Here is a 10,580-nt window from a genome sequence, read left to right as displayed (position 1 = left end):
GTTTGGTAGTGTTTGTGGTGGTGGGGATGTTTGTGTAACGCATTCATTTCCTCTGCATTGGCGCAACCTATGATACTATCGGAGTAAAAAAGGTGTCTAAAGAAGAACAAAGACTGGGCTGTATTAGTAACAAGTAAATCCTTTGTGTGTTTATAAAAGGTCTCTAAAAATTTTGGGGATAAACACCAATCCTATGGTCTGAGACGACCCAAAAAGCAATTGATCAGATCACGATATATTTTATAAGCCTACTTGGGTATTGAGTATTTATTTGTAAGAACTTCATTTTTTGCACTGTGATGATTTAGCTGGCTTTGGGTTAAGGTTTGGGTGGTTTGGTCTTGTGGTTGTGGTGACAAAGGTGGTGTTGGTATAGGTTGTTCTGGTATAATATTCTGCTCCCCCTGAGGTTGTGCAATGACCTCAAGGTTGACAATTCCTCCCTCCATATTTCCAGCATCATCATCATTATTTCCATCATCATCCGAACTGTCATCATATCCATCGTTCTCACCATCACCTCTAGCAACATCCTCAGCCTCAGATAATACCACATGCAACTGAGGGATAAAAATGTCATCAAACATCAACCATGGCAGCTCCTCGTACACCTGCTCTGGATCAAATCTGCTAGTGCTAGCCAGATTTTCTATTCTCTTAAATGTATCCGGATTTTGCAGGACATGTGTGATTCCTGTAGTTGGTATGTTTTCCAACTCTTGATTGAAAATTATTTGTAGGAACCTCGGATATGCCAAAAACTTCTGCTTGGTTGGCTTCTCCAAATTTCGCACTAATCCTTCAAATATCATTCGTGAAAACTTGAAAGGATAGTCAAATAATACTGCAACAGTGGCGTTTGCCAAATCTCTGCTCATGAGGGTCCATGACCCTTTCCTCGGTGCAAACCCCTGTATTATATGGTGGATCAAAAATCTGTATAGGGAGGGGAACATGCCCTTGAAATTATCCATCTTTTGTATTCCCCTAATAACCCATACACTTGACAAAAATCTTGTATAATTGAGCAGTTGTAAGATGGATCGGATTTGGGTTGTCGCCATTCAATTGTAGACACCTGCGAATCACAGCCTCATCCACTCTTATTTCTTGATTAGCAAAAGTGGCTTCTCTTCGTCGGCCATTCACATCATGTGTCAACGTTGTAGAGTTCCAAAAATCTAATGAATGGTTCCGGTAAATTGTAGGACTATCTGTCAATGCAAATTGAATATTTGATCTTTGCAGCCATCGTATAATAGAGGCAACTACTTGATTATCAGGTGTGACTTGTAGAAGAGCGCACATGTTGTGATTTTGCTCAAAGAAGTATCGTGGAACATTCTCGTCCGCCATATATGAACAACACAATCAAACATATTCAAAGTGAAATTAGTCCAAAAGTTCATTACTTTAATCAATTTCAAGTTTTAAAATTGAAGAAGAAAGAGAGTAATATCATTAAGAACATGTTCTTCGACAAATTTATAATCTACACACAAAACAGAGCGTTAGCAAAAATATATAATCAAAGCCCATAATCATCTAATCGTGGTCGGAAAACATGTTATTATTGCTTACCGAGTCGGAATTAGACGGCTGGTAAAGTTAGGGTTTGGATTACAGTGAATGAGATAAGTCGTTTAGGTTTTCTTAGAGTAATCAGTGGAAGGAGAGAGAGAGGGAAAATAATGTAGACCAAACGTCTCTCACTCCCTCTTATATACCTTTTGAAAGTAGGTTTCAAATGCTTTTTGTCGTTTAGTGAGTTATTAGCTGTCAAACAATAACCTTATCCATTTAACCTTTTAAACATTTGAAAACATCCAACTCCATGTATAACATTTTAGCAAACCTTGCTCGGAAATTGTCAAAGTGAGTTTTGCAAAGTATGCCCAGTATATTCCACTTACTCAAAGCTTACTCGGTTAATAGATGTTTTTAAAGTGAAGGAAGCTTACTGGGAATACAAGATTGCTTGAGAACTAAATCACAAGTTAAATTAATCAAGTATTAAACATCAAGCATGCAACCTTTCTAGGAATCAACTAAGATGCCCATATAACATACATCTACTTTTCCTACCTTGCTTAGATAATTCATTTAATCACAAACCTTACTCAGTGAATTACAATTCACAAGTAATCAGTCAAGTATACTTTGATGCAAAGTATGCCCGAAAAAGAATACAAAGTGTGCTAGTGCTTTCATAGCACAAAGTGTACTCAGAAATTCAGTGAAATTACCTAAGTATATTAGGGGAACATTTGAACATTCAAAGTGTGCCCGAAACATAAAGTGTGCCTGGAAAACAAGGTTTGCCCGAGACACTTGTAATTTCAAAGAAAACATATTCACACTAATCACAAAGCTTGCTCGGTAGACTTAAGTTCACAAAGCTTGCTCGGTAGACTTAAGTTCACAAAGCTTGCTTGGTAGATCATATGCAGCATATAAGATGCAAAGCTTACTCGGAACAAGAAATATCTTGTTAAAAGCTTGCTAGATCACATATTCATGTTAATACTTCAGGCTTGCTCGGGAAATTGAAGTGTTAAGTATACTCTACCCGGGAAGTGTAAACACTCCAAAGCATGCCGAAAATCATAAACTTAGACCAACATGGCTAAGCTTGCTCGGAAAGGTTATAAAATATCAACCCTTACCTGAAAATACATATTCAACTGTTTTGTGTTCGGGAAGGTTAGAAAACATCAAACCTTGCCCGGAATTACATATTCAACCTTTTTGAGGCAAAATGCAACTCTTTTTGAACTTAAACCAATTATCAACTTCATATTTCATTTAAGATCATTGTTTAAGAGCAAATGGTGCATTTAGAGATCAAATTTTAGTCATTTTTCTTTTCAAAATAATTTCTTTCTCTTATTGAAAAGATCTCAAGTATGGGATCATATTGACTAAGTAGCTTTTTGAATACTTCACTCTCAGCATTATTATAACAGCATAGATAGGTTAACAGCATGTCTAGACTTAGCATGAATTTCATTTCCTTGGTGATATGATTAATGTTCAATTAATATGCATAATATTTAATGGATAACACATATTGTTTTCTGATGCTCCATATCTATTCTCAAGGCTTATTTGGCTTTCTCCAGATCACCCTGATTGACTTTGACCCCCTGGTTTTGGTTTAAAACTTTTTAATGACAGAACTTATTTATTTGATATTTCTTTTCAAATTTGCAAACATATTTGAGGTTGAACGTTGGACTTACAGTTTAATTAACAGGCCTTTCATTCAGGATGTTAAAGGACTTATTTTATTGCCTCCACCCTTGTAGTTCTTTTATTAACCCTCATGTTTGTCTTTTTCTCAAAAGCTTTTGAACATTTATCAACTTTTGGTTGATTAAAAATTTAAAGTAACTTGTTCACTTTTGTTCTTTGTCATTATCAATAAGATATTTCATTTTGGGGACCAAATATTAACAGGCTCGTGTATGACTAGATATTCACTTTTCTGCCTATCATTTGGAAAGATTTATCTTGGAACATGCATAGACAACAATCCACATAAATCTTAGCAGTTTCTTTATGTTTATATCACCTTAGATTTTACACATCATGGGAAAGAAACCATACATGTTAATGACTATACTAAGTGTCCTTTCAGCCTATTTAATCCATATGATTGGCTAAGTACTCAATGTACTATCATTTCCCAAATTTAAAATTCAGTTTAATATTCTGTCACCCCAATTTCTCTTAATTGGAAGGTAAATGGCTATCCTGTTTGACCACAAGTGGTCAACAGGACCAAACATACATGTGAATATATGTCATTTCAAAGTCAGAGTTATTGACATAGTTTTAAGTGACAGAATAGAAAACAAGTTATAATTGCCCCAAATGCTTTCAGTTTTCTAGTTAATGGCTATCCTTTTAAATCCATACAGATTATAGGACCAAACATATACAAGTGTATGTCCTTCCAACTGGGCAAATGACATAATTTTCAGCAATAATAACTACTTGAGACTTTTCATTAAAAACCTTCTTTTAAGCTTCTATAAAGCTTGAACAGAATAGTCTTATCATATCTCTACACCATTAACAACTTGCTCATGTTTTGACCAAAATAATGTTATTATGCAAAATTCATTAGTAAATCATTTTATCACTTAATTTTGAATTAAAACTCATTTTGACACAAATAGTTGTAACATAATCAAATCTTAAGCATACATAACATCATCAAGACAAGCATACAGGACTAACATTCAAGGTCTAGCCTATCTTAATAACATCAAATGATCAGATAATACACATAAACAAGCAATTAATCAGTGATGTCAGATAAACTTACATTGTCAAGTAATTCAAATTAAGAGCACTCATAGTGACATCACATACACACATCAACTGATAAGCATGCACATGCAACAATGATACTAAACTATGTACATATAGTCAACTAAAGCACATATCAGTTAACAAGAAAGTATCATATTCAATCATCTGCACACAAACAACATTCAATCAAAACTATGTAAAGATAGTCAGTTTGCGCAGTCAAGCACACATCATGAATCAGACTTCATTAGAGTTGATCATTCCCAGGGCTTTCAAAAGAAAGTTGAACCTGGTTCTGTCAAGTGGTTTTGTAAATATGTCAGCTACATTATCACTTATATCAACTCTGGTTACTTCAATTAATCCTTTTTAACTACAATCTCTTATGAAGTGATGTCTGATTTCAATATGCTTGGTTTTGGAATGTTTCACAGGATTCTTAACAATGAAAGATGCAGCAGTGTTATCAATATAAATAGGGGTGTTTAGAAAGTTCAAACCATAGTCCAGCATCTGATTATGGATCCAGAGGACTTGTGCACAGCAGGCAGATGCAGCAATGTATTCAGCTTATGAAGTTGAGATTGAGACAGTTGTCTGCTTCTTGCATTGCCATGACACCAATCTGTCACCCAAAAATTGGCATCCCCCTGAAGTTGACTTCCTGCTAATGTTGCAGCCATCATAATCACTGTCTGTGTAGGCTGTCAGATCAAAAGACTGGTTCTTTGGATACCAAATTCCCAAGTCAGGTCTTCCTTTTAAATATTGAAAGGTTCTCTTCACAGCATTCATGTGTGAGACCTTGGTCTTGACTTAAATCTAGCACAAACACAAACTACAAACATGATATCTAGCCTTGAAGCAGTTAGATACATCAGTGATCCAATTCTTGCTATGTATTCATGCTTATCCACTAGCTCTCCCATTTCATCAGCTACCATCTTTTCTTTTGAATCCATTGGAGTTGAAGTTGCCTTTAAATCATTGCACTTGAACTTGTCAAGTATGTCTTGTATATACTTAGACTAGTAAATGAAAATCCCATCAGCCTTTTGCGGAACTTGTAAGCCTTGGAAGAAGTTCATTTCTCCCATTGAACTCATGTTATACTTGGATTTCATCACCTCCTCAAACTCCATACACATCCTTTCATTGGTTGACCCAAATATAATGTCATCCACATAGACTTGTAACAAGAGCAAATCTCTTCCTTTCTTCTTGTAAAAGAGGGTCTTGTCAATAGCTCCCCTTTGGAAACCATTTTCAAGTAGATGATTTGACAGTTCATCATAACAGGCTCTAGGAGCCTGATGCAGTCCATACAAGGCTTTGTTTAGTTTATACACCCTAATAGGATAGATAGGATCCTCAAAACCTGGTGGTTGAGAAACATAAACCTCTTCCTCAATCTTTCCATTTAGGAAGGCAGATTTGACATCAAGCTGGAGTACCCTGATGTTCTTTGAGGAAGCATAGGCTAAAAAGATCCTTATTGCTTCTAGCCTAGTCGCAGGTGCAAAGACCTCCTCAAAGTCAATTCCTTCCTCCTGAAGGCATCCCAATGCTACAAGTCTAGCCTTGTTATTTATAACAATACTCCTTTCATTCCTTTTTGTTTCTGAACACCCATTTTATGCCAATTGCATGTCTATTTCTTGGTCTGTCTACAAGCTCCAAACTTGTAGGTCTCTAAATTGAGCCTACTCTTCTTGCATTTCTTGTACCCTACTGTTGTCCCTAAGAGCTTGAACAATATTCTTTGGTTCTATTTGGGATAAGAAGCATGAGTATAGGCAAATGTTTTCCATTTCAGAGTGACTTCTGGTGACCCTTTCATGTATATTGCCAATGATGTGTTCAGCTGGATGATTCTTTTCAACATAGGGGGTTTGAATAATCACATCAGTAGACACAGTTGTGTCAAGATTTGATTCATTGAGTTCTAGATCTTCAATGCTCAAATCAGGTGAAGAATCATCAGCTGTTGGTGTCTCCTCATTGATCTATCTTGAGGTGGACGGACCATTGTTTCATGATCTCAGTTCTTCAAACAAGTCTTGAAATCTTGCACTTGTAGCAGTTGCTTCTCCACTTTGATTGCTTGGATCATCCTCATCGTGTACTTGATCATTTTGCATTTCTTGATTGTCTTGAATATCATTTGCTTGATCTTGTACAGGACTTTCATTGTTCACTAGATTGTCATCTTGAGCTTGATCAACATCTGTCCTAGAGGAGTTCTTTATGAATGTGTATTCCTTTTCTTTTCTTGCAATCTTTTTCCACAACTTTTCCAAATCCACTCCCTTTTGATTTGACTCTTCAATCACATTAGTTTTCAGAAAGGTTTCATCATAGTCTTCTGGATATATCTTGAATGATTTGATTAGCTTCTCCAAATCAAATAACCATGATGCACCATCAACTGTGTTGAATTGGTTTTCATTGAACACTACATCTGAGGACTCAATTACAACCAAATGATCTTTCACATACACTCTGTAGGCCTTTGAATGTGTAGAATAGCCTACAAAGAAACAGTCTATGGACTTAGCTTGAAACTTTTTCAAGTAATCCTTTGTGTTCAACAGAGAACATTTGCATCCAAATGCTTTGAAAAACTTGATATAGGGTTTTATGTTGTAGAATATTTCATATGGAGTCTTGTTGTGACTTTTGTTTATCAATACCCTGTTCTGAACATAGCATGCTGTGTTAATTACTTCTGCCCAAAATGTGACAGGTAGATTAGCATCAACAAGCATGGTTCTTGCTGCTTCAATAAGTGTTTTAGTTCTTCTCTCAGCAACACCATTTTGTTTAGGAGTTCTAGGAGCTGAGAATTGTTGAAGTATTCCTTTGTTGTTGAAAAATTTTTCAATCACTCCATTCTTGAACTCAGTACCATTGTCACTTCTCATCACCTTAACCCTTATATTCAATTGATTAACCACTCTATTAACACAGTTCATGATGAATTCAGCAACCTCATCCTTAGTACTTAGGAAATAAACCCAAGTATATCTTGAATAATCATCAATGATCACAACACAATATCTTTTCTTTCCTATGCTTGGTACACTCATAGGACCAAAGAGATCAATGTGAAGAATTTCAAGTACTTGATTAATTGAGTTGATGAGTTTAGTCTTGTGCTGCTTTCCCTTCTGGCATGAGACACGGTTGTCATCCAATTTAAACTCTCATGTAGATAAGCCAATCACATGCTTTCCCTTGACTAGCTTATTCATATTCTTCAGATTGTCATGGCAGAGTTTCCTATGCCACAGTTTTGATTCATTTTCAGTGGATTTAGAAACAAAACAAGTGCCACCCCTAGAAACAGCATCCTTCATGTTTCGTTCATACAAATTTCCATTTCTTGGGGCCATCATCGTGATCATGTTAGGTGGAATAACATACTTAGGCCTTAAGATGAAACAGTGAGAATCATCAAAGCCAACTTTGTAGCCTTTATCACACATCTGGGATATGCTTAAAAGATTGTATTGAAGCCCTTCAACATAGAAAACATTGTCAAAAGTAACTTTGCCATTTGTCAAAATTCCTTTTCCAAAATTTTTCCTCCATTCTCATCACTTTCAAATGCCACTGGTCCCTCAAACTTCTCTTCATAGTTGACAAGTGACCTCGTGTCACAAGTCATGTTCCTAGAACATCCACTATCCAAATACCATACTTCATTTAGTGTAGTGGACTGTTCCTGCACAATACAAAGAAAGTGATTAGTTTGATGATGAAGTGCAAGCTACTTCAACTTGCAAATCATCAGATTCAATTTCGATGGCAGCACTAGGAGTGAGTGATATGGGTTTAGGGTCTTCATGAGTAATTTCTATGTGATCTGAATCTTCAGTTTCATATCCACACTCTCTTGGAGTTTTCAAAAAAAGAACTTGTGCTCTCATACTCAGAATCTTCAGTGTTACTTTCTTGAATAACATAGTCTTTCTTGCTTGAAACGTGAACGATAGGCCGATTTGATGATTAGGCCGATTTGATAATTAGGTTTGTTAGCGCTGTGAATACGATTTCATTGATACCTAAATCATGTTATTTCGTCAATATTTGGAGGGTTAATCGCAGATCTGAGAGTCTGTTGACTAATCATGGTTCATATCAATTTTGACTTTAACCCTGAGTCAAAATCTGGATAAGAACATGCGCAATTCGTTAAGTTAAGATAACAAATCAGGAGGACTCGCTATTCACCAATTCGTAATCAGGTGATTCGTTACCCATCCATTCGCTATGTCAAGATAACGAAGTAGCTCACCCAGTTCGTTCTGTTAAGATAACGAATCAAGGGATTTGTTACTCACCCAATTCTTCATGATAAGTTAGCAAATCAGAGGACTAATTAGATGTTAAGTAGACGAATCAGAATAACGAATGGGGATGTATCAACGACGAATCAGGATAACGAACCGAGATTAAAAGATAACGAATTAGGCTTAATTCGTTATAGAGAATGGATTAACGAATTAGAAAATAAATTAAAATCCTAATGGAAAATGTGTTAAGACAGTTAATAAAAATAAAATTTTTCCAGCTTAACCCCAGCCAGGGGATCTGCATCTTGGACCCCGCTAGGGGCTTCCGCACCTAGAAACCCGCTGCCAGGGGCGCTGCCCCCTGACCCCCGTTCGTTGTGGGTAATAATTAGACTATAAAGATGATATGGATAGTGATAGTTAATTGATACGTGTAATTGTTATACAGTTAGTCGTGCACAGCTCAGGAAGGGAATAACGATAAATGGTGAACATAACCGAATTCAGGTGAGTTTCTAGCCCCGTTTCCTTGTTATGTTTTCGGGGCTGTGTGCATACTCGATGTGAATGTTAATACACTTACCTTAATGGTAAGTGTATACCTTATTGACGATTGTGATAGTTATGTATGTATGCTTGACAGTACGTGAACGACCTTCCGGTATTGCACATACTGTTAAGGTAAGTATAGTGTGGTATGTATGGTATGTGCATATGACTAAGGGAGTATGTACGATTATGTTGTGTATGGTATTAATGATATGGATATGATAATGAAAGGTATGGTAAGGTTAAAGGGTTGCATACCCTAATAATATATGCGAAGGATAAAGGGTTGCATACCCTAAGAATATATGCGAAGGATAAAGGGTTGCATACCCTAATAATATATGTGAGGGATAAAGGGTTGCATACCCTAATAATATATGCGAAGGTTAATGGGTTTCATACCCTAATAATATATGTGAAGGTTATAGGGCGTAATGCTCTTTAAAACGTAAGGTAGTATATGAAAGAAAGTGTGAAGGTAAGTAAGTATATTATAAACGAAAGAATGAAAGTATGTAGTTATGAATGTATCGTATGTTATGTGATTAACTAGAACTCACTCAACGTAGTTGACTTTTAGTATGCACGCAGGTGAGTAGAATGAGGCAGCTCGCTTGAGGGGACACGTGGCATTGAATAAAAGGCTGGCATCAGAAGACTCAAGACGTGCTATGTTTAAATTACTTAGTTTTTGAAAGACAAGTTGTTTGTTTAAGACAGATTTTCGATTGTTAGGAAATGTTTTATGAAAGTTTTTATGTTCCGCGAATGTTTTTATTAACTCTGATGATTAGAACTCTGTTTATAAGTAAATCTAACGTCCAAATGTGAGGCACCGTAACGGGGCCTTACAAGTTGGTATTAGAGAAAAGTTCGAGAGATTTAGGCATCCTACATGCCTAGACTCGAACAGAGAATGGGATTTAAGAAAGAGAAGAAAGAAGATGCCAGTTCAAGATAGCCATGTGTCACTCTAGCAAGCTCAGTAACGGTAAAGTGTATGATGGAATATGTATGTTAATGTTAGCTTAACTACTAAATAAAGGATATGTGTATGTAGGGATAAGATTTCCTGATTGTTTGATTGATTAACTGTTTAAGAGTAGAACCAGCACAAATAGACTCATGAAGGGAAGTGTATAGGACACGGAGAGTAACGTGATCAGCTAATCACAGCTGGCCATTGTTATTACCTAATAGCCTTACTATCCTTGTACTAAATAGTTCCTTGAGTGATGACGTTTGTGTTTTCCTTTCCAGAATACGATGGCTAGATCTAGGGCAGTTGTTGGAGCAGGAGGCCGCACTGGACGTCGTGGCAGGCCTCGTCGTGTCCAACGACCTTCGGTAAAAACAGCTTTCAACACCGGAGCTGAAGAAAGCGCAGCTGGAAGAAACCCTGAAAACAATGAA

The sequence above is a fragment of the Bidens hawaiensis genome, unplaced genomic scaffold (genome assembly GCF_021521415.1).
Source record: "Bidens hawaiensis isolate Kalapana, Puna unplaced genomic scaffold, B.hawaiensis_p1.1 tig00001035_1, whole genome shotgun sequence".
Lineage (NCBI taxonomy): Eukaryota > Viridiplantae > Streptophyta > Magnoliopsida > Asterales > Asteraceae > Bidens > Bidens hawaiensis.
This window is presented reverse-complemented; position numbering follows the sequence as displayed.